We start from the raw sequence: 25,394 nt of genomic DNA, 5'->3' as shown, positions 1-25,394 counted from the left end.
AAACAAATGAACAGCTTGTGAAAACATACCAGGAAACGGACTCCTATCGGCCCACTGACCTCCGCTGAGGAGCTGTTTGGTGAACTGGGGCAGGAGACCAGTCTGAGTAAATACGAAACAGGATTAAACAGAAACTAGGCCTATGGAATGTGACAGACCACCGAGGAAGGGAACGTAAGCCTGAAAAGAACGCAGTTATGTTTGTCAGGAGAGAGGTACCAGAGCGGTGGGTGCAGACTGCCCCGGTGAGATTGAGCAAAACCATGATGTAGCAATAAACAGGAGAATGCAGCTTTGAGTGGGAGCAGAGTACAACACATGATGTAACAACAAATGGGTGAATGCAGCTTTGGATGTGAGTGGTACCTAAAAACATGGTATAGGCGCATGAAAAGCATGGTATAAAGACGTATAAATGCAACCTGAAAGTGAGCAGAGTATTGACGTGATGCGAAAGCAGACATGTGGACGCAGCTCTAGTAGTGAAAGGAGTATAGGACAAGATGTGAAAAGCAGACATGCGGACGCAGCTTTGGATGTGAACGGAATATTAACTTGATGTGACCGCAGACATGGAAAGCGGCTTTGGTGAGTGGGGTATACAACCTGGTGTAGCAGTAGAACTGTGAACACAACTTTGGGTATAAGCAGAGCATGAAAATTGGTATAAACGCAGCTCTGGTTGTGAGTGGAGCAAGGTGGGAACACCAGGGTGGTGCGTCCAGAGCATGAAAACGGAGTAACAGTAGCAGCTATGGCTGTAAGCCGAGTATACAACATGTAATAACAGGCATGTAATACGGATCCGGCTGTCGGCTGGGGATAGAATGAGATGTAACAGCCAACAGGTGAGCGCAGCTTGAGTGTGAGACCAATCTGGGTGAATACGAACCAAGAGTAGAAAAGTGCAGTACAGTGAAGACGTGCCGATGCAGCATAAGACATTAAATAAAAGCCAAAAGTGTAAATGCCGCTCAGAATAACAGCGGAGCATGAAAGTATGAGATTGTGGAGAAGCTCTGCCTGTATATTTATGTTTAAATTGTACTGGAGCTGTCATTTGGCATTCCGGGCACTAGAGGCCGCTGTTTTGCAGCACAGTCAGCATGCTTCTGGGTGAACCAGTAAATGTTGATCTGACATGGTGGAAAGATTGTGCTGTGAGGGGCTGAATCCGATTCCATCCTGGCTTGCAGATGTCCGGCAGTGAATAGATACTCAAAGGAAGGAGAGCATCTGCTGTCCCCTGTCTGGATCCAGCACTTTGAAAGAGAGGTTGTCCCAGGAAGACCAGTTCCAGTGTATGGACAGAAAACCTTAGCATCAAGCAAGGCCGCACGGTTGCTGAGAGCTTGGTGGCCATCCCAGGTAAGCGGCATCCTAGGGCCCAGAACGGACGCAGGTCAGTACACCTGATTACCAATTGTACTTCACTGTTTGGCACCTAAAGTAACAGAGACTAGACTAGGCCTTGTAGGCGCTAGTTAGATAGGGTTATAGCTTTGTTAGGCCTTACTGTACTGGACTGCAGCGAAGTAATTGACTTGCAGGCTCTGCTGCATCTGCCACCGGTTAGGTGTGTCTTCTATAGCGGCACAGTACGACTTGTAGGCTCTGCTGTGTATGCCAGAAGGCTAGGCCTGTCCCTCGGATGGTGATTGTGGGCCTGGGGTATTACTTATACTGTTTGTGCTTGTGTTAATACTGTTTCCAAAGTAAAGCTTATATTCTTGCATATAAAGCTGGTGTCAGTGTTGCTTCCTTGTCTGTGACTTTGCTGTATCCTGGGGAGCCCACCCTGGTACACGGCTTACGAAAGTGAAATACATGAAGTTTAAAGATGGTGGTAGTGGGGGGAAAAGGGGGGGGGGAGACACATGGCAAGGAACAGCTACAGCAAAAGGCCTAAACAATAAACACTGCGTCCGATCTCCAAACATGACGTCAGGTGCAGCCCGGGTAACTCTTACTTCAGCCGGATTGCTGTAAAGAAACTTTTCACACGAGACGAACGAAGCAAAGTGAAACTTGTAAGATTTATAGGAACCAACTCTTATTACCAACAAACAAAATTGAAAAGCAAATGGAAGTATTTATGCCCAAACGAGCAAACCTGAGGTAGCAGATTCTGAGGCGAAGCCTCCCATTCGCTAGCAAAGTCGGATCCGACCGGCCTGGAGAGACGGCCCCGGCCCAACCTACTTACGTAGTATGGCGCGTGCATGCTACGGTAGCAGAGAGCAAAATAACAAGCTCCATGCTGCAAAGAAAGAATCCTACTACCAGAGAAGCTAGTCTGCTAATGACAACCAGCAGCAGCTGTGCACCTGAAAACACACACCTGTGAGTGAGGGTGTGGCTCGTATATGAAGAGCCTCCGCCCCTCCCACAAATGCAGGCTGACTAATCAGCCTTACCAACATATATATATATATATATATATATATATATATATATATATAAAATATATATACAAACCGGATTCCAAAAAAGTTGGGACACTAAACAAATTGTGAATAAAAACTGAATGCAATGATGAGGAGATGGCAAATGTCAATATTTTATTTGTAACGTAGATGACAGATCAAACGTTTAATCCGAGTAAATGTATCATTTTAAAGGAAAAATACGTTGATTAAAATTTTCACGGTGTCAACAAATCCCCAAAAAGTTGGGACAAGTAGCAATAAGAGAGTTACGGACTGGCACTCTGTATGTGTGGATAAATCAATACTTGATACAATATAAAGTGATCACATGCATTTAATATTTAGAACAATAAACAATATAATACGCAGTAAAATTCAATACACAGTAAAATTCAATAAAATGCAATATGTCACTTGAGGATATACAAATTAATAAATAAATAAAATATAGCTGGGGGTCGATGGTATAGAGCAACACAGACAAATGGTGCTATGTGTCTTGGAAAAAATAATAATAGTAAAGTCTGTTTCCCAATCCACAGTCCTCTGTGGTAAAAAAAAAAAAAAAAGGGTCCTATCTGGCTGCAAATAGTGGGTCAATGTCTGGAAGTATCGCGGGACTTGGTGCCGAGGTTTCGGATAGAAAAAACTGTAACGGAATTCGGAGCGCTCCAATCTTTCGGGAAAATGACCGGAAAGATATATTTCAAATTTCCTGCAGATATTTGTGTAGAGGCCTCTTTATTATCCAAAGGGAGCAGTACGCTGGTTCACGCCAGACGCGTTTCGGGGACCTCTTACCCCTTCCTCAGTAGCAATAAGAGGCTGGAAAAAGTAAATTTGAGCATAACGAAGAGCTGGAAGACCAATTAACACTAATTAGGTCAATTGGCAACATGATTGGGTATAAAAAGAGCTTCTCAGAGTGGCAGTGTCTCTCAGAAGCCAAGATGGGTAGAGGATCACCAATTCCCACAATGTTGCGCAGAAAGATAGTGGAGCAATATCAGAAAGGTGTTACCCAGCGAAAAATTGCAAAGACTTTGCATCTATCATCATCAACTGTGCATAACATCATCCAAAGATTCAGAGAATCTGGAACAATCTCGGTGCGTAAGGGTCAAGGTCGTAAAACCATACTGGATGCCCATGACCTCCGGGCCCTTAAACGACACTGCACCACAAACAGGAATGCTACTGTAAAGGAAATCACAGAATGGGCTCAGGAATACTTCCAGAAACCATTGTCAGTGAACACATTCCACCGTGCCATCCGCCGTTGCCAGCTGAAACTCTACAGTGCAAAGAAGAACCCATTTCTAAGCAAGATCCACAAGCTCAGGCGTTTTCACTGGGCCAGGGATCATTTAAAATGGAGTGTGACAAAATGGAAGAATGTTCTGTGGTCAGACGAGTCACGATTCAAAGTTCTTTTTGGAAATCTGGGACGCAGTGTCATCCGGACCAAAGAGGACAAGGACAACCCAAGTTGTTATCAACGCTCAGTTCAGAAGCATGCATCTCTGATGGTATGGGGTTGCATGAGTGCGTGTGGCATGGGCAGCTTGCATGTCTGGAAAGGTACCATCAATGCAGAAAAATATATTCAGGTTCTAGAACAACATATGCTCCCATCCAGACGTCATCTCTTTCAGGGAAGAACCTGCATTTTTCAACAAGATAATGCCAGACCACATTCTGCATCAATCACAACATCATGGCTGCGTAGGAGAAGGATCGGGGTACTGAAATGGCCAGTCTGCAGTCCAGATCTCTCACCTATAGAGAACATTTGGCGCATCATAAAGAGGAAGGTGCAACAAAGAAGACCCAAGACGATTGAACAATTAGAGGCCTGTATTAGACAAGAATGGGGGAGCATTCCTATTTCTAAACTTGAGAAACTGGTCTCCTTGGTCCCCAGATGTCTGTTGAGTGTTGTAAGAAGGGGAGATGCCACACAGTGGTGAAAATGGCCTTGTCCCAACTTTTTTGGGATTTGTTGACACCATAAAATTCTGATTCAACATATTTTTCCCTTAAAATGGTACATTTTCTCAGTTTAAACTTTTGTTCCGTGATTTATGTTCTATTCTGAATAAAATATTAGAAGTTGGCACCTCCACATCATTGCATTCAGTTTTTATTCACGATTTGTATAGTGTCCCAACTTTTTTGGAATCCGGTTTGTATAAATGTACAGGGAAGGTAGGAACAATTCAGAAATGGATGAACATAGTCACTTGAGACACAATGAAGTGTATCTAAGAGACCATTTTCTGTAGTGTCATACACGTCATAGTGTGGTACAGTAGGGTGAGTGAGTTGTAGCAAATAAGTAAAATCTGTTTAAAATGATACAAGTAAGTATAATAAAAAAAATACTAATACTAGAGCTTGCTCTTCCTGAGGCTTGCTCTACTAAGTGGGCTTCTTATTAAGTGGAGTAAAAAAAAAAAAAAAAAGGAGTTCTAGTGCTGAGTGTGATTTTGTGGGAGTGATTGCAGGTGGCTGAGTGTGGCTTGAAGCAGAGATCCTTGTGTTTGTGTTTTTGCATTTTAGTACTGCCATTTAAAAAAATGTTATTTATATTTTTCCTCTGCAGGGTGTTGCTATTTAAACCCATTTGTTTTCTCTCTGCTTGATTAAGGGGAGTGGCCTGGGCAACCAGGTGCTATAAATTGAACCACTAGACTCTAGAGCTTGCTCTTCCTGAGGCTTGTTCTACTAAGTGGACTTCTTATTAAAAAAAAAAAAAAAAAAAAAAAGAGTTTAAGAAAAGGAGTTGGAAACTAAGGTTGGATATAATTTCCTTGTGTGTTGTTGGTTTAATTCTAGGTAGTCCTTCAACTACAGCAGACAGGGTCTAATTCTAAATCATATTTACTGTTTTACTTTTTTACTGTTGTAATCCCAATTTAGTATGTGTTGCACAATTGACAACGCAGTCCAGTGCACATCTTGCATGATGTATGCAGTCCTGGATGTGAGCAAATTACCCGTTTGGAATCACAAATTGAGTCTCTAAACGGGCAAGTTGCAACACTGAGAGGCATCGACAATTTGCAAAAGAGTTTGCTTCTCACCGAGCAAGCACTCTTTGGGGTAGATGACAGGGAAGTTGACAGAGAGGAGGCTGAGGAAAGTGAGGTAGCTATCTAGGTAACGGGTTAGAAAGCGGGATAGAGGGAAGAGTGCCAGGGAGGCTAGCCCTGATCTGACACACCCCAACAAGTTTGCACATTTGGCAGATGAGGGGGATGTCAGTCCAGGGACGGCACTGCCTCTGCCAGTCAGGGGAATGTCAACTCCAGTAAACAGTGAAACAGGAGAGCAGGGCAGGCCAGACAGGTGCTGGTAGTAGGAGACTCCATTATTAGGGGAACAGATAGGGCAATCTGTCACAAAGACCGTGATCGCCGAACAGTGTGCTGTCTTCCTGGCGCTAGAGTTCAACACATCGCGGATCGGGTTGACACATTACTGGGAGGGGCTGGAGACGATCCAGCGGTCATGGTCCATATTGGAACCAATGACAAAGTTAGAGGTAGGTGGAGAGTCCTTAAAAATTTCAGGGATTTAGGTCAAAAGGACCTCAAAGGTAGTATTTTCCAAAATACTGCCTGTACCAAGAGCCACACAAGAAATGCAGTGGGAGATTAGGGAGATTAACAAGTGGCTCAAGAACTGGTGTAGGAAGGAGGGTTTTGGGTTCCTGGAGAACTCGGCCAACTTCTCTATCGGCTACAGGCTCTATCGTAGGGACAGGCTGCACCTCAATGGGGAAGAGACAGCTGTGCTGGGGAGAAAGATGGCTAGAAGGTTGGATGAGTTTTTAAACTAGGGACTGGGGGGAGGGAAATTACACTATAGGAGGGGAAGATAGTGCAGATAGAGACCGGGGGCAAGGTAGTGGGACTGGGGGAGGAATGGAAGGAGGGACTAGAACAGTTCAGAAAAAAAAGGTGTAGGGTAAAAAATATACATAAACCTCTCAAATGTATGTATACTAATGCCAGAAGCCTGACTAATAAAACTGGGGAGCTGGAATTAGTGATGTGTGAAGAGAACTATGACATAGTGGGAATAACTGAGACATGGTTTAATGATAGCTATGACTGGGCAGTTAATGTACAAGGTTACAGTCTGTTAAGAAAGGATAATTAAAATCGGAGAGGGGTGAGGGGTTTGTTTTTCTGTAAAGTCTTGTCTAATGACCACACTCCGTGAAGATATAAGTAAGAGACATGAACATGTGGAGTCACTGTGGGTAGAGATACATGGAGCTAAAAACAATAATAAATTACATTACCTTATATTACCTAATATACCAGAGTCCACAGAAAATCTACTACTAAACGAGATAGACGAGGCGGCAAATCATAAAGAGGTGGTTATTATGGGGGACTTCAACTACCCAGATATAGACTGGGAAACTGAAACTTGTATATCTCATATGGGAAACAGGTTCTTGGCAATAAACAAAGACAATTACCTCTCCCAACTGGTTCAGGACCCGACTAGAGGGACGGCCTTACTGGACTTAGTATTAGCCAATAGGCCTGACAGAACAACAGACGTGCAGGTTGGGGGACACCTGGGAAATAGTGACCATAAAGTAATAACCTTCCAATTAAGATTCAAAAGAGCGTTTCTACAGGGAGGAACAAAAATACCAAACTTCAAACAGGTAAATTTAGCCAACTAAGAGAGGCCATAGGCCTAACTAACTGGAACAAAGTCCTCAAAAATAAAAATACAGCCACAAAATGGGATATATTTAAAAACATCCTAAAATCTCATTGTGAGAGGTACATACCGTATGGGAATAAAAGGTTAAGGAACAAAAATAAACCAATGTGGATAAATAGAACTGTAAAGAAAGCAATACATGACAAAAAGAAAGCATATAAATCACTAAAACAGGAGGGTAGCATGGAAGCACTGAAAAACTATAAGGAAAAAAATAGAGCAGGTAAAAAACAAATAAAAGCAGCCAAACTAGAGACCGAGAGAATAATTGCCAAAGAGAGTAAAACTAACCCTAAAATGTTCTTCAATTATATAAATGTTAAAAAGTATAAATCTGAAGGTGTCGACCCTTTAAAGACTAATGAGGAGAGTGACGGGGAGAAAGCAAAGCTGTTAAATATTTTTTTCTCCAATGTATTCACTGAGGAAAATAAACTGTCAGATGACATGCCGAATGTAAAAATAAATTCCCCATTAAAAGTGTCCTGTCTGACCCAGGAAGAAGTACATCAGTGACTTAAAAAGATTGAAATAGACAAATCACCAGGGAATTAAGTAATGTCATAGCCAGACCCTTATTTCTGATATTTGCAGACTCTATACTGACAGGGAATGTCCCATTGGCGCATGGAAAATGTGGTGCCAATATTCAAAGAGGGTCCAAAAACAGAGCCTGGAAACTATAGGCCGGTAAGTTTAACATCTGTTGTGGGTAAACTGTTTGAAGGTATTCTGAGGGATTCTATGTTAGAGCATTTTAATGGAAATAAGCAAATAGCGCCATATCAGCATGGCTTTGTGAGGGATCGGTCATGTCTAACTAATTTAATCAGTTTCTATGAGGAGGTAAGTTCTAGACTTGACAGCGGTGAATCAATGGATGTCGTATATCTGGACTTCTCCAAAGCATTTGACACTGTACCACATAAAAGGTTAGTATATAAAATGAGAATGCTCGGACTGGGAGAAAACATCTGTAAGTGGGTAAGTAACTGGCTCAATGATAGAAAACAGAGGGTGGTTATTAATGGTACACACTCAGATTGGGTCACTGTCACTAGTGGAGTACCTCAGGGGTCAGTATTGGGCCCTATTCTCTTCAATATATTTATTAATGATCTTGTAGAAGGCTTGCATAGTAAAATATCAATTTTTGCAGATGACACTAAACTTTGGAAAGTAATTAACACTGAAGAGGACAGTATACTGATACAGAGGGATCTGGATAGATTGGAGGATTGGCAGATAAGTGGCAGATGAGGTTTAACACTGACAAATGTAAAGTTATGCACATGGGAAGGAATAATTCAAGTCACCCGTACATACTAAATGGTAAAACACTCGGTAACACTGACATGGAAAAGGAATTAGGAATTTTAATAAACAGCATACTAAGCTGCAAAAACCAGTGTCAGGCAGCTGCTGCCAATGCAAATAAGATAATGGGTTGCATCAGAAGGGGCATAGATGCCCGTGATAAGAACATAGTCCTACCACTTTACAAATCGCTAGTCAGGCCACACATGGAGTACTGTGTACAGTTTTGGGCTCCTGTAAACAAGGCAGACATAGCAGAGCTGGAGAGGGTCCAGAGGAGGGCAACTAAAGTAATAACTGGAATGGGGCCACTACAGTACCCTGAAAGATATAATATATATATATATATATATATATATATATATATATATATATATATATATATAAAAGGGGTCAGTACAGAGATCTATCCCATCATCTATTTTTCCCCAGGACTGTGACTGTGACGAGGGGACATCCTCTGCGTCTGGAGGAAAGAAGGTTTGTACACAAACATAGAAGAGGATTCTTTACGGTAAGAGCAGTGAGACTATGGAACTCCTTGCCTGAGGAGGTGGTGATGGTGAGTACAATAAAGGAATTCAAGAGGGGCCTGGATGTATTTCTGGAGTGTAATAATATTACAGGTCATAGCTACTAGAGGGAGGTCATTGATTCAGGGAGTAATTCTGATTGCCTCATTGGAGTCGGGAAGGAATTTTTTAATCCCCTAAGGTGGGGAAAATTGGCTTCTACCTCAGTTTTTTTTTTTTTTTGCCTTCCTCTGGATCAACTTGCAGGATAACAGGCCGAACTGGATGGACAAATGTCTTTTTTTCGGCCTTATCTACTATGTTACTATGTTACTATGTATTGCATGCTTATTTACTCACTTCACGAGCGGGCCGGTTTACTAGGATAAGCATAATACACCTGTAAACTAAACACCCCCCCAGCCTGGATCGCTTCTAGAATATTAACAGATGAAGGCAGCCAATCACACGGGTGCTTCTGTTCACTTGTCTTTATTGCAATATATGTATAAATCCGGCTCAACGCGTTTCGGGCAAGCACGTCCCTTCATCAGGAGCAATATTTAATTTGTCTGGAATAGCAGGGTATTTATAACCTTATTCTGTGGTTAAAATGGCGCCAAATTAGCAAAAGGGCACCAAAACTATCAGGGGACCGCCCACAGGAAGAAAAAAAGGAGGAAAAAGACTGCGAAACCCGATCGGTTCGGCTGGCCTGAAGTGGAAGTGTCCGGCCGTGACATTGCGCATGACCGGAAGTCAATGCGTGCCAGGCTGGTACGCATCACGGAATCCGGTGATGCGCGTCTCTTTCCGGAGTGGCTGTGCAACTTGTGCACATGTCCGGAAATGGGCTTCTGAGGTGTAGCGTTCTAAGCTGGAACGCATGTTGTTCTTCCGGCTGGTGCGATCTATGTTTTTCTCCTATGATCTCTTTATGCTGCTTGAGGTCATTTTATTTCAGAGGCATAAAAGGGCCAAATGGGCACATCTTTGTAGTAGTCTTTTTGATAAAATCATCATCAATGGATCAATTTATTGTTTTGTTTGGGGCATAAAAAAATAAATAAATCGATATTGAGATGTATTCTTCATAACATCATAGGGGTTTCTGGGCATTGGTGTGACAAAAAATATCAATAGGGGGGTTATATATTATGCATTCATATCAGGATATGCATGAATTGGGTATTTTGATGTGATGTTCTATGTGAGGATTGAGGTATATGTAGTTCATATAATAAATAAAGGAAATGTTGCACTAAAATGAGATGGGGATCCAACAGAGGTGCACCCACTAACAGACAGCACCCAGTCTGATAGAAGTAAATGTATAAAAGAATGGAAGTGGGGCACTCACTAAAAGTGTAGGGATCTTTAATTACATATATCACAACAAAAACAGTATAGTGTCGGCAATACAATAAAAGGAGAGCAGATAAAAAATTGGTACTAGCAAAGATATAAATAGTAAAATAAAACAAAAGTAAAAAAGGATTAAATTCAACAATATTAATATGAATAAGTTAATAAGTAGGATCCCAATGTGTGCAATTGAGGATAAGATGGTAAATTCAAATATCAGACAATAGTGGTATTCACTAGTTGAATTCTAATGAATAGTTCCATATGTGGTGATCCACTCCGACAACCAGTCTTTATAGCAGGTCTATTGTATATGATAAAGTCAGTCCCAGGCGTTTGCAGCTGTAAGGTTTTGCTGAATAATAATTCAGCTGCGCGTATTAGCAGCTGAATTATTATTCAATTTATCTGCTCTCCTTTTATTGTATTGCCGACATTATACTGTGTTTTTGTTGTGATATATGTAATTAAAGATCCCTATACTTTTAGTGAGTGCCCCACTTCCATTCTTTTATATATGTAGTTCATGTATTCATATAGAATATAAAATATTGAGAGATAAAAAGGAGAAGTCTAAAATAGGAGGTATTGGTGGGGTTGTCTACTGAAAATACATTATTAGGGATAAAATCCATGAAGAAAATGTTCTCGGTTCATGTATATGAAGTTATAGCACTTGGGCGGGTCTTTCAAGTGATGTTGGTTTATCTGTCAATCACTTATGGGGGATGTTTCAATCACTTACGGGAGATGTTTCTTAACTGGGGAGTGGGGTGGGGTGTGCTGGTGTTGGTGGCGGGGAAGTTTTTTTTGGGGGGGGTTTGGTTTGGGGGGGTAGGATATTTTTTTTTCTTATTAAGATCTGGATTTTTATTTATTTTTTATGTGACTGTAGTGTTAATTAGTAATTGGCAGTTGGCGTGTTCTAGTGTTTCATTTAGACCGAATGGCGTGAGGGTGTTGAGTTTGAAAATCCAGAACATTTCCTTCCTACAAAGTTGTTGGAAGGAAGGGGTTTGTTCTAATGGGATCACTTTCAGATCTAGAGGGTTGCCATCATGTAGTAGTGAGAAATGACGCGATACGCGGTGTGTTAGAATTTTTCTTTTTATGTTGGATCTGTGTTCATTTATCCGCTCTCTCAGCGTTTGTGTGGTGCGGCCTACATAGTAGATGTTACAGAGGAATTGGAGTAGGTAGATAACGTTTCTGCTCGCACATATAATTTGTTGTTGGAATGATATTTTACCTATAGGATGTGGGATGTCAATCTCTCTTTCTGCCGTATTTATCATTCGGCAACATTTAAAAATTTGTGCCACATTTGCAAGATCCCTTGAATTGTATTGTTTTTTATTCGTATGTTCAGTGGTTTTTGGGGTATGTTTATTTTAGCATGATGGGGCTAAAATGTTTTTTAGGGTTTTGGCTCTTCGGAAGGTGAGTCTCGGTGTTTTTGGTATTTCTTTACCTAGTATGGGGTCTTTTAGTAGTACGGACCAGTGTTTGGTTAAACTATGTCTGATTGTTTGGTGATTTTTATTATATCTTGTGATTAGCCGTGGTCTGAAGGGAGTTTCCTTAATTTCTTTTGGTCTGGGTTGGAGGCTTTCCTTCTGGTCTATCTGAGAGATTTTCTTTTTCAAATTCTTGATGAGTAGCCCTTTTCCAGGAATCTTTGGCTTAGGGTCTCTATTTGTGTTTTCATGGTGCCTGTATTTGTGAAATTGTGTCTTATTCTTTTCATCTGGCTAAAGGGTATGTTAGTTTTCCATTTGTGGCAATGGCAGCTGTTGAAGTCTAAAATGCTATTATTCCAACATCACTCGAAAGACCCTCCCAAGTGCTATAACTTCATATACATGCACTGAGAAAATTGATCCAGTCCCATATTATTAGACTAACAAACATATCCTGCTTAACCACTTCAGCCCCGCTAGGTGAAACCCCCTTCATGACCAGGCCACTTTTTACACTTCGGCACTACACTCCTTTCACCGTTTATCGCTCGGTCATGCAACTTACCACCCAAATGAATTTTACCTCCTTTTCTTCTCACTAATAGAGCTTTCATTTGGTGGTATTTTATTGCTGCTGACATTTTTACTTTTTTTGTTATTAATCAAAATGTAACGATTTTTTTGCAAAAAAATGACATTTTTTACTTTCAGCTGTGAAATTTTGCAAAAAAAACGACATCCATATATAAATTTTTCGCTAAATTTATAGTTCTACATGTCTTTGATAAAAAAAAAAATGTTTGGGCAAAAAAAAAATGGTTTGGGTAAAAGTTATAGCATTTACAAACTATGGTACAAAAATGTGAATTTCCGCTTTTTGAAACGGCTCTGATGTTCTGAGCACCTGTCATGTTTCCTGAGGTTCTACAATGCCCAGACAGTAGAAAACCCCCACAAATGACCCCATTTCGGAAAGTAGACACCCTAAGGTATTCGCTGATGGGCATAGTGAGTTCATAGAACTTTTTATTTTTTGTCACAAGTTAGCGGAAAATGATGATGATTTTTATTTTTATTTTTTTCTTACAAAGTCTCATATTGCACTAACTTGCGACAAAAAAAAAAAAATTCTAGGAACTCACCATGCCCCTCACAGAATAACTTGGGGTGTCTTCTTTCCAAAATGGGGTCACTTGTGGGGTAGTTATACTGCCCTGGCAATTTAGGGGCCCAAATGTGTGAGAAGAACTTTGCAATCAAAATGTGTAAGAAATGACCGGTGAAATCCGAAAGGTGCACTTTGGAATATGCGCCCCTTTGCCCACCTTGCCATCAAAAAAGTGTCACACATCTGGTATCGCCGTACTCAGGAGAAGTTGGGGAATGTGTTTTGGGGTGTCATTTTACATATACCCATGCTGGGTGACAAAAATATCTTGGTCAAATGCCAACTTTGTATAAAAAAATGGGAAAAGTCGTCGTTTGCCAAGATATTTCTCTCACCCAGCATGGGTATATGTAAAATGACACCCCAAAACACATTCCCCAACTTCTCCTGAGTACGGCGATACCACATGTGTGACACTTTATTGCAGCCAAGGTGGGCAAAGGGGCACATATTCCAAAGTGCACCTTTCGGGTTTCGCCGGTCATTTTTTACACATTTTGATTGCAAGGTACTTCTCACACATTTGGGCCCCTAAATTGCCAGGGCAGTATAACTACGCCACAAGTGACCCCATTTTGGAAAGAAGACACCCCAAGGTATTCCATGAGGGGCACTGCGAGTTCCTAGAATTTTTAATTTTTTGTCACAAGTTAGCGGAAAATGATGATTTTTTTTTTTCTCTTTTTTCCTTACAAAGTCTCATATTCCACTAACTTGCGACAAAAAATAAAAAATTCTAGGAACTCGCCATGCCCCTCACGGAATACCTTGGGGTGTCTTCTTTCCAAAATGGGGTCACTTGTGGCGTAGTTATACTGCCCTGGCAATTTAGGGGCCCATATGTTTGAGAAGTACTTTGCAATCAAAATCTGTAAAAAATGACCGGTGAAATCCGAAAGGTGCACTTTGGAATATGCGCCCCTTTGCCCACCTTGCCATCAAAAAAGTGTCACACATCTGGTATCGCCGTACTCAGGAGAAGTTGGGGAATGTGTTTTGGGGTGTCATTTTACATATACCCATGCTGGGTGAGAGAAATATCTTGGCAAACGACGACTTTTCCCATTTTTTTATACAAAGTTGGCATTTGACCAAGATATTTTTGTCACCCAGCATGGGTATATGTAAAATGACACCCCAAAACACATTCCCCAACTTCTCCTGAGTACGGAGATACCAGATGTGTCACACTTTTTTGCTGCCAAGGTGGGCAAAGGGGCACATATTCCAAAGTGCACCTTTCGGATTTTGCAGGCCATTTTTTACACATTTTGATTGCAAAGTTCTTCTCACACATATGGGCCCCTAAATTGCCAGGGCAGTATAACTACGCCACAAGTGACCCCATTTTGGAAAGAAGACACCCTAAGGTATTCCGTGAGGGGCACTGTGAGTTCCTCGAATTTTTAATTTTTTGTCACAAGTTAGCGGAAAATGATGATTTTTTTTTTTCTCTTTTTTCCTTACAAAGTCTCATATTCCACTAACTTGCGACAAAAAATAAAAAATTCTAGGAACTCGCCATGCCCCTCACGGAAATACCTTGGGGTGTCTTCTTTCCAAAATGGGGTCACTTGTGGGGTAGTTATACTGCCCTGGCAATTTAGGGGCCCATATGTGTGAGAAGTACTTTGCAATCAAAATGTGTAAAAAATGGCCTGCAAAATCCGAAAGGTGCACTTTGGAATATGTGCCCCTTTGCCCACCTTGGCATCAAAAAAGTGTCACACATCTGGTATCGCCGTACTCAGGAGAAGTTGGGGAATGTGTTTTGGGGTGCCATTTTACATATACCCATGCTGGGTGAGAGAAATATGTTGGCAAAAGACAACTTTTCCCATTTTTTTATACAAAGTTGGCATTTGACCAAGATATTTATCTCACCCAGCATGGGTATATGTAAAATGACACCCCAAAACACATTCCCCAACTTCTTCTGAGTACGGCGATACCAGATGTGTCACACTTTTTTGCAGCCTAGATGCGCAAAGGTGCCCAAATTCCTTTTAGGAGGGCATTTTTAGACATTTGGATCCCAGACTTCTTCTCACGCTTTAGGGCCCCTAAAAAGTAAGGGCAGTATAAATACCCCACATGTGACCCCACTTTGGAAAGAAGACACCCCAAGGTATCCAATGAGGGGCCTGGCAAGTTCATAGAAATTTTTTTTTTCGCATAAGTTAGCGGAAATTGATTTTTTTTTTGTTTTTTCTCACAAAGTCTCACTTTCCGCTAACTTAGGACAAAAATTTAAATCTTTCATGGACTCAATATGCCCCTCAGCAAATACCTTGGGGTGTCTTCTTTCCAAAATGGGGTCAGTTGTGGGGTGTTTGTACTGCCCTGGCATTTGAGGGTCTCCGCAATCATTACATGTATGGCCAGCATTAGGAGTTTCTGCTATTCTCCTTATATTGAGCATACAGGTAATGAGATTTTTTTTTCCGTTCAGCCTCTGGGCTGAAAGAAAGAAATGAACGGCACAGATTTCTTCATTCATATCGATCAATGTGGATGAAAAAATCTCTGCCCAAAAAAAAAATGGAGGGGAAAGGCGTCTGCCAGGACATAGGAGCTCCGCCCTACATCCATACCCACTTAGCTCGTATGCCCTGGCAAACCAGATTTCTCCATTCGCATCAAGCGATGTGGATGAATAAATCATTGCCGGGATTTTTTTTTTTATATATATATATATATATATATATATATACAAAGTGTTTGCCAAAGCATAGGAACGCCGCCTCCTCCTCAGCTCGTATGCCTCGGCAAACGTATCTGTCACTGCAGAGGAGAAAATCCCGTCTTGCAGCGCCGCATACACCGACTTGCGTGTAATCTGACAGCAGCGCAATGCTTCTGTCAGAATGCACATCGGTGCTGCAGCTAGTAGATCGGTTGGTCCACCTGGAAGGTAAAAAAAAAAAAAAAAAAAAAAAACACAGGCCACAACTAGAGTTGAGCGAACACCTGGATGTTCGGGTTCGAGAAGTTCGGCCGAACATCCCGGAAATGTTCGGGTTCGGGATCCGAACCCGATCCGAACTTCGTCCCGAACCCGAACCCCATTGAAGTCAATGGGGACCCGAACTTTTCGGCACTAAAAAGGCTGTAAAACAGCCCAGGAAAGAGCTAGAGGGCTGCAAAAGGCAGCAACATGTAGGTAAATCCCCTGCAAACAAATGTGGATAGGGAAATGAATTAAAATAAAAATTAAATAAATAAAAATTAACCAAAATCAATTGGAGAGAGGTCCCATAGCAGAGAATGAGGCTTCACGTCAGCCACCACTGCAACAGTCCATTGGCATATATTTAGGCCCAGCACCCAGGCAGAGGAGGGAGGTCTCGTAACAGAGAATCTGTCTTCATGTCAGCAGAGAATCAGTCTGCATGTCATAGCAGAGAATGAGGCTTCACGTCAGCCACCACTGCAACAGTCCATTGGCATATATTTAGGCCCAGCACACACACAGGCAGAGGAGAGAGGTCCCGTAACAGAGAATCTGTCTTCATGTCAGCAGAGAATTAGTCTGCATGTCATAGCAGAGAATGAGGCTTCACGTCAGCCACCACTGCAACAGTCCATTGGCATATATTTAGGCCCAGCACCCAGGCAGAGGAGGGAGGTCCCGTAACAGAGAATCTGTCTTCATGTCAGCAGAGAATCAGTCTGCATGTCATAGCAGAGAATGAGGCTTCACGTCACCCACCACTGCAACAGTCCATTGGCATATATTTAGGCCTAGCACACAGGCAGAGCAGAGAGGTCCCGTAACAGACGATCTGGCTTCATGTCAGCAGAGAATCAGTCTGCATGTCATAGCAGAGAATGAGGCTTCACGTCAGCCACCACTGCAACAGTCCATTGGCATATATTTAGGCCCAGCACACACACAGGCAGAGGAGAGAGGTCCCGTAACAGAGAATCTGTCTTCATGTCAGCAGAGAATCAGTCTGCATGTCATAGCAGAGAATGAGGCTTCACGTCACCCACCACTGCAACAGTCCATTGGCATATATTTAGGCCTAGCACACAGGCAGAGCAGAGAGGTCCCGTAACAGACGATCTGGCTTCATGTCAGCAGAGAATCAGTCTGCATGTCATAGCAGAGAATGAGGCTTCACGTCAGCCACCACTGCAACAGTCCATTGGCATATATTTAGGCCCAGCACCCAGGCAGAGGAGGGAGGTCCCGTAACAGAGAATCTGTCTTCATGTCAGCAGAGAATCAGTCTGCATGTCATAGCAGAGAATGAGGCTTCACGTCAGCCACCACTGCAACAGTCCATTGGCATATATTTAGGCCCAGCACACACACAGGCAGAGGAGAGAGGTCCCGTAACAGAGAATCTGTCTTCATGTCAGCAGAGAATTAGTCTGCATGTCATAGCAGAGAATGAGGCTTCACGTCAGCCACCACTGCAACAGTCCATTGGCATATATTTAGGCCCAGCACCCAGGCAGAGGAGGGAGGTCCCGTAACAGAGAATCTGTCTTCATGTCAGCAGAGAATCAGTCTGCATGTCATAGCAGAGAATGAGGCTTCACGTCAGCCACCACTGCAACAGTCCATTGGCATATATTTAGGCCCAGCACACACACAGGCAGAGGAGAGAGGTCCCGTAACAGAGAATATGTCTTCATGTCAGCAGAGAATTAGTCTGCATGTCATAGCAGAGAATGAGGCTTCACGTCAGCCACCACTGCAACAGTCCATTGGCATATATTTAGGCCCAGCACCCAGGCAGAGGAGGGAGGTCCCGTAACAGAGAATCTGTCTTCATGTCAGCAGAGAATCAGTCTGCATGTCATAGCAGAGAATGAGGCTTCACGTCACCCACCACTGCAACAGTCCATTGGCATATATTTAGGCCTAGCACACAGGCAGAGCAGAGAGGTCCCGTAACAGAAGATCTGGCTTCATGTCAGCAGAGAATCAGTCTGCATGTCATAGCAGAGAATGAGGCTTCACGTCACCCACCACTGCAACAGTCCATTGGCATATATTTAGGCCTAGCACACAGGCAGAGCAGAGAGGTCCCGTAACAGAAGATCTGGCTTCATGTCAGCAGAGAATCAGTCTGCATGTCATAGCAGAGAATGAGGCTTCACGTCACCCACCACTGCAACAGTCCATTTTCATAAATTTAGGCCCAGCACCCAGGCAGAGGAGAGAGGTCCCGTAACAGAGGATCTGGCTTCATGTCAGCAGAGAATCAGTCTGCATGTCATAGCAGAGAATCAGGCTTCACGTCAGCCACCACTGCAACAGTCCATTGTCATAAATTTAGGCCCAGCACCCAGGCAGAGGAGAGAGGTCCCGTAACAGACAATCTGGCTTCATGTCAGCAGAGAATTAGTCTGCATGTCATAGCAGAGAATCAGGCTTCATGTCAGCCACCACTGCAACAGTCCATTGGCATATATTTAGGCCTAGCACACAGGCAGAGGAGAGGTTCATTCAACTTTGGGTAGCCTCGCAATATAATGGTAAAATGAAAATAAAAATAGGATTGAATGAGGAAGTGCCCTGGAGTCCAATAATATATGGTTATGGGGAGGTAGTTAATGTCTAATCTGGACAAGGGACGGACAGGTCCTGTGGGATCCATGCCTGGTTCATTTTTATGAACGTCAGCTTGTCCACATTGGCTGTAGACAGGCGGCTGCGTTTGTCTGTAATGACGCCCCCTGCCGTGCTGAATACACGTTCAGACAAAACGCTGGCTGCCGGGCAGGCCAGCACCTCCAAGGCATAAAAGGCTAGCTCTGGCCACGTGGACAATTTAGAGACCCAGAAGTTGAATGGGGCCGAACCATCAGTCAGTACGTGGAGGGGTGTGCACACGTACTGTTCCACCATGTTAGTGAAATGTTGCCTCCTGCTAACACGTTGCGTATCAGGTGGTGGTACAGTTAGCTGTGGCGTGTTGACAAAAGTTTTCCACATCTCTGCCATGCTAACCCTGCCCTCAGAGGAGCTGGCCGTGACACAGCTGCCTTGGCGACCTCTTGCTCCTCCTCTGCCTTGGCCTTGGGCTTCCACTTGTTCCCCTGTGACATTTGGGAATGCTCTCAGTAGCGCGTCTACCAACGTGCGCTTGTACTCGCGCATCTTCCTATCACGCTCCAGTGCAGGAAGTAAGGTGGGCACATTGTCTTTGTAGCGTGGATCCAGCAGGGTGGCAACCCAGTAGTCCGCACAGGTTAAAATGTGGGCAACTCTGCTGTCGTTGCGCAGGCACTGCAGCATGTAGTCGCTCATGTGTGCCAGGCTGCCCAGGGGTAAGGACAAGCTGTCCTCTGTGGGAGGCGTATCGTCATCGTCCTGCCTTTCCCCCCAGCCACGCACCAGTGATGGACCCGAGCTGCGTTGGGTGCCACCCCGCTGTGACCATGCTTCATCCTCATCCTCCTCCACCTCCTCCTCATCCTCGTCCTCCTCGTCCTCCAGTAGTGGGCCCTGGCTGGCCACATTTGTACCTGGCCTCTGCTGTTGCCAAAAACCTCCCTCTGAGTCACTTCGAAGAGACTGGCCTGAAAGTGCTAAAAATGACCCCTCTTCCTCCTCCTCCTCCTCCTCCTCCTGGGCCACCTCCTCTTCCATCATCGCCCTAAGTGTTTTCTCAAGGAGACATAGAAGTGGTATTGTAACGCTGATAACGGTGTCATCGCCACTGGCCATGTTGGTGGAGTACTCGAAACAGCGCAACAGGGCACACAGGTCTCGCATGGAGGCCCAGTCATTGGTGGTGAAGTGGTGCTGTTCTGTAGTGCGACTGACCCGTGCGTGCTGCAGCTGAAACTCCACTATGGCCTGCTGCTGCTCGCACAGTCTGTCCAGCATGTGCAAGGTGGAGTTCCACCTGGTGGGCACGTCGCATATGAGGCGGTGAGCGGGAAGGCCGAAGTTACGCTGTAGCGCAGACAGGCGAGCAGCAGCAGGATGTGAACGCCGGAAGCGCGAACAGACGGCCCGCACTTTATGCAGCAGCTCTGACATGTCGGGGTAGTTGTGAATGAACTTCTGCACCACCAAATTCAGCACATGCGCCAAGCAAGGGATGTGCGTCAAATTGGCTAGTCCCAGAGCTGCAACGAGATTTCGCCCATTATCACACACCACCAGGCCGGGCTTGAGGCTCACCGGCAGCAACCACTCGTCGGTCTGTTGTTCAATACCCCGCCACAACTCCTGTGCGGTGTGGGGCCTGTCCCCCAAACATATGAGTTTCAGAATGGCCTGCTGACGTTTACCCCGGGCTGTGCTGAAGTTGGTGGTGAAGGTGTGTGGCTGACTGGATGAGCAGGTGGAAGAAGAGGAGGAGGAAGCCGAGAAGGAGGAGGTGGCAACAGGAGGCAAAGAATGTTGCCCTGCGATCCTTGGCGGCGGAAGGACGTGCGCCAAACAGCTCTCCGCCTGGGGCCCAGCTGCCACTACATTTACCCAGTGTGCAGTTAGGGAGATATAGCGTCCCTGGCCGTGCTTACTGGTCCACGTATCTGTGGTTAGGTGGACCTTGCTACAGATGGCGTTGCGCAGTGCACACTTGATTTTATCGGATACTTGGTTGTGCAGGGAAGGCACGGCTCTCTTGGAGAAGTAGTGCCGGCTGGGAACAACATACTGTGGGACAGCAAGCGACATGAGCTGTTTGAAGCTGTCTGTGTCCACCAGCCTAAATGACAGCATTTCATAGGCCAGTAGTTTAGAAATGCTGGCATTCAGGGCCAGGGATCGAGGGTGGCTAGGTGGGAATTTACGCTTTCTATCAAATGTTTGTGAGATGGAGAGCTGAACGCTGGCGTGTGACATGGTTGAGACGCTTGGTGACGGAGGTGGTGGTGGTGGTGTTGGTGGTACATCCCCTGTTTGCTGGGCGGCAGGTGCCAACGTTCCTCCAGAGGCGGAGGAAGAGGCCGAGGCGGCAGCAGCAGAATAGGCCGAGGCGGCAGCAGCAGAAGAGGTAGCAGGAGGAGCCTGAGTGACTTCCTTGGTTTTAAGGTGTTTACTCCACTGCAGTTCATGCTTTGCATGCAGGTGCCTGGTCATGCAGGTTGTGCTCAGGTTCAGAACGTTAATGCCTCGCTTCAGGCTCTGATGGCACAGCGTGCAAACCACTCGGGTCTTGTCGTCAGCACATTGTTTGAAGAAGTGCCATGCCAGGGAACTCCTTGAAGCTGCCTTTGGGGTGCTCGGTCCCAGATGGCGGCGGTCAGTAGCAGGCGGAGTCTCTTGGCGGCGGGTGTTCTGCTTTTGCCCACTGCTCCCTCTTTTGCTACGCTGTTGGCTCGGTCTCACCACTGCCTCTTCCTCCGAACTGTGAAAGTCAGTGGCACGACCTTCATTCCATGTGGGGTCTAGGACCTCATCGTCCCCTGCATCGTCTTCCACCCAGTCTTGATCCCTGACCTCCTGTTCAGTCTGCACACTGCAGAAAGACGCAGCAGTTGGCACCTGTGTTTCGTCATTATCAGAGACATGCTGAGGTGGTATTCCCATGTCCTCATCATCAGGAAACATAAGTGGTTGTGCGTCAGTGCATTCTATGTCTTTCACCGCTGGGGAAGGGCTAGGTGGATGCCCTTGGGAAACCCTGCCAGCGGAGTCTTCAAACAGCATAAGAGACTGCTGCATAACTTGAGGCTGAGACAGTTTCCCTGGTATGCATGGGGGTGATGTGACAGACTGATGGGGTTGGTTTTCAGGCGCCATCTGTGCGCTTTCTGCAGAAGACTGGGTGGGAGATAATGTGAACGTGCTGGATCCACTGTTGGCCACCCAATTGACTAATGCCTGTACCTGCTCAGGCCTTACCATCCTTAGAACGGCATTGGGCCCCACCATATATCGCTGTAAATTCTGGCGGCTACTGGGACCTGAGGTAGTTGGTACACTAGGACGTGTGGATGTGGCAGAACGGCCACGTCCTCTCCCAGCACCAGAGGGTCCACTAACACCACCACGACCATGTCCACGTCCGCGTCCCTTACTAGATGTTTTTCTCATTGTTATGGTTCACCACAACAACAAATATATTATTTGGCCCAATGTATTGTATTCAAATTCAGCGGGATATAAATTTGAGGCCTAGTATTTAGGCGCTGGGTGACCGGTATGGATTTAGTGACAGAATTAGACTTGGAAATGCACAGAAGCGTGTGTGTGAAGTTATTCTGAATGACCCTATGTGCACCTTCAATATGATCTACCCTTTTAGGGATAGATTTCAAATAGCTCTGATATAGCAGAAACGACTAAATTATGAAATTGCTAAATTGGGAATTGTATTTCAACCCAGAACAAAAAATGTGCTTTGACAGACACTAAATAACTTTCCCAGCCACAACAGGACAGCGGTAACGAGAGATTTAGCGGGATATAAATTTGAGGCCTAGTATTTAGGCGCTGGGTGACAGGTATGGGTTTAGTGACAGAATTAGATTTGGAAATGCACAGTAGCGGGTGTGTGAAGTTATTCTGAATGACCCTATGTGCACCTTGAATATTATATACCCTTTTAGGGATAGATTTCAAATAGCTCTGATATAGCAGAAACCACTAAATTATGAAATTGCTAAATTGGGAATTGTATTTCAACCCAGAACAAGAAATGTGCTTGAACGGACACTAAATAACTCGCCCAGCTACAGCACTAAGGACAGATTTAGCGGGATATAAATTTGAGGCCTAGTATTTAGGCGCTGGGTGACAGGTATGGGTTTAGTGACAGAATTAGACTTGGAAATACACAGTAGCGGGTGTGTGTGAAGTTATTCTGAATGACCCAATGTGCACCTTGAATATTATATACCCTTTTAGGGATAGATTTCAAATAGCTCTGATATAGCAGAAACGACTAAATTATGAAATTGCTAAATTGGGAATTGTATTTCAACCCAGAACAAAAAATGTGCTTTGACGGACACTAAATAACTTTCCCAGCCACAACAGGACAGCGGTAACGAGAGATTTAGCGGGATATAAATTTGAGGCCTAGTATTTAGGCGCTGGGTGACAGGTATGGGTTTAGTGACAGAATTAGATTTGGAAATGCACAGTATCGGGTGTGTGAAGTTATTCTGAATGACCCTATGTGCACCTTGAATATTATATACCCTTTTAGGGATAGATTTCAAATAGCTCTGATATAGCAGAAACCACTAAATTATGAAATTGCTAAATTGGGAATTGTATTTCAACCCAGAACAAGAAATGTGCTTGAACGGACACTAAATAACTCGCCCAGCTACAGCACTAAGGACAGATTTAGCGGGATATAAATTTGAGGCCTAGTATTTAGGCGCTGGGTGACAGGTATGGGTTTAGTGACAGAATTAGACTTGGAAATACACAGTAGCGGGTGTGTGTGAAGTTATTCTGAATGACCCAATGTGCACCTTGAATATTATATACCCTTTTAGGGATAGATTTCAAATAGCTCTGATATAGCAGAAACCACTAAATTATGAAATTGCTAAATTGGGAATTGTATTTCAACCCAGAACAAGAAATGTGCTTGAACGGACACTAAATAACTCGCCCAGCTACAGCACTAGGGACAGATTTAGCGGGATATAAATTTGAGGCCTAGTATTTAGGCGCTGGGTGACAGGTATGGGTTTAGTGACAGAATTAGACTTGGAAATACACAGTAGCGGGTGTGTGTGAAGTTATTCTGAATGACCCAATGTGCACCTTGAATATTATATACCCTTTTAGGGATAGATTTCAAATAGCTCTGATATAGCAGAAACCACTAAATTATGAAATTGCTAAATTGGGAATTGTATTTCAACCCAGAACAAGAAATGTGCTTGAACGGACACTAAATAACTCGCCCAGCTACAGCACTAGGGACAGATTTAGCGGGATATAAATTTGAGGCCTAGTATTTAGGCGCTGGGTGACAGGTATGGGTTTATGTAGAGTGAAAAGGCCGGCACTGCTCTGTAAAGTTGCTCGGCGGTGCACGTGTCAACGGGCAGGCATCCCAATGTTACAGCTGTAAAGGAAGGACCGGCACTCGCACTGATTTCTTTATGCAGAATTTATTTTCAGTCACTTATTCATTCATAGTGACGCGGCGTTTCAGCACTAACATGTGCTTTCATCAGACTATACAAACTAATCCTCAGGACACATCTTAAATAACAGAAAAAAGAAAAAAATAGAGGAACTGACGTCATACCACTGGCTCCTCCCCCCTGACAAGATACAAGGATGGATAAGAAAGCTCCATATGTCTCCATTTTAAACAATGAGAGGAGTCCCATGATTAATTCCGCTGAAAAATAAAACAAAAAGTTTTTTTATATGAAACATCATATCAAACCGCTTATATTGTACTCTCGGTTCAAGCCTTTTGGATCCATCGTTTGTAAACGATGGATCCAATATGCTTCTTTTTGCAGGAGTAATTTATTTCGATCACCACCACGGCGAGGTAGTGGTACACCCTCAATCACCTGGTAACGTAATTGTGCTATTGTGTGTTTCTTCTCATGGAAATGATAAGGTATTGGGAGTAATAAATTACCCTTCCTGATGGTGGATTTGTGTTTGCTCAACCTGTCTTTGATCCTCATAGAGGTTTCCCCTACGTATAATAGTCCACAGGGACATTTTAAAATGTATACGACGAATCTGCTGTCGCACGTGAACACACCTCTTATGGGAATTCTCTCCCCAGAATGTGGGTGTGAGAGATAAGACCCCTTGATCACGCTTGAGCAATTCACACAATTCAGACAAGGGAATGTACCCTGTCTGGGAGAGGATAACACGCTCTGTCTCAAATCTCGCTTATTGCTACCAATGTCGGCTCTGACTATTTTATCCTTGATATTATCAGCCCTTTTAAAACACATCATGGGGGGTCTTTGAAATTCCTCAATCTGAGGATATGATTTTGAGATAGTATGCCAATGCTTATTGACAATGCCTCTTAGTTGTTGGGTCAATGGGTGATATTTGACCACCAATGGGATGCGTGATTGCTTCACTGTCTTGGTTTTTTCAGGAATGTCTAACTTCTTTCTCTGTTCTTGTAGGAGTGGCCTAGGATAACCTCTGGCTAAAAATTTGTTCTCCATTTCTTCTAGCCTAGTTTCACGGACTTCAGTGTTGCTAACAATTTTTCTGACCCGCTGAAATTGTGAAAAGGGGATCGATTTCTTTGTGGAGACCGGATGACTGCTAGAGAACGCAAGTAAGCTATTGCGATCCGTCTCTTTTGTAAACAGGTCAGTGTATAGTCGACCCTCTTTCCCTTTCAGGACCCATGTGTCTAGGAAAGAAATTTTATCCATGTCTTGATGCATGACAAATTGCAGCTCTGTCCAGATTGAGTTCAGGTGCATGGCAAACTCCGTGAGGGATCGAATG

This window comes from Bufo gargarizans, chromosome 2 (assembly GCF_014858855.1).
Source record: "Bufo gargarizans isolate SCDJY-AF-19 chromosome 2, ASM1485885v1, whole genome shotgun sequence".
NCBI classification, from domain to species: Eukaryota; Metazoa; Chordata; class Amphibia; order Anura; family Bufonidae; genus Bufo; species Bufo gargarizans.
The sequence above is the reverse complement of the archived record's forward strand: the minus strand, read 5'-3'. Positions refer to the sequence as shown.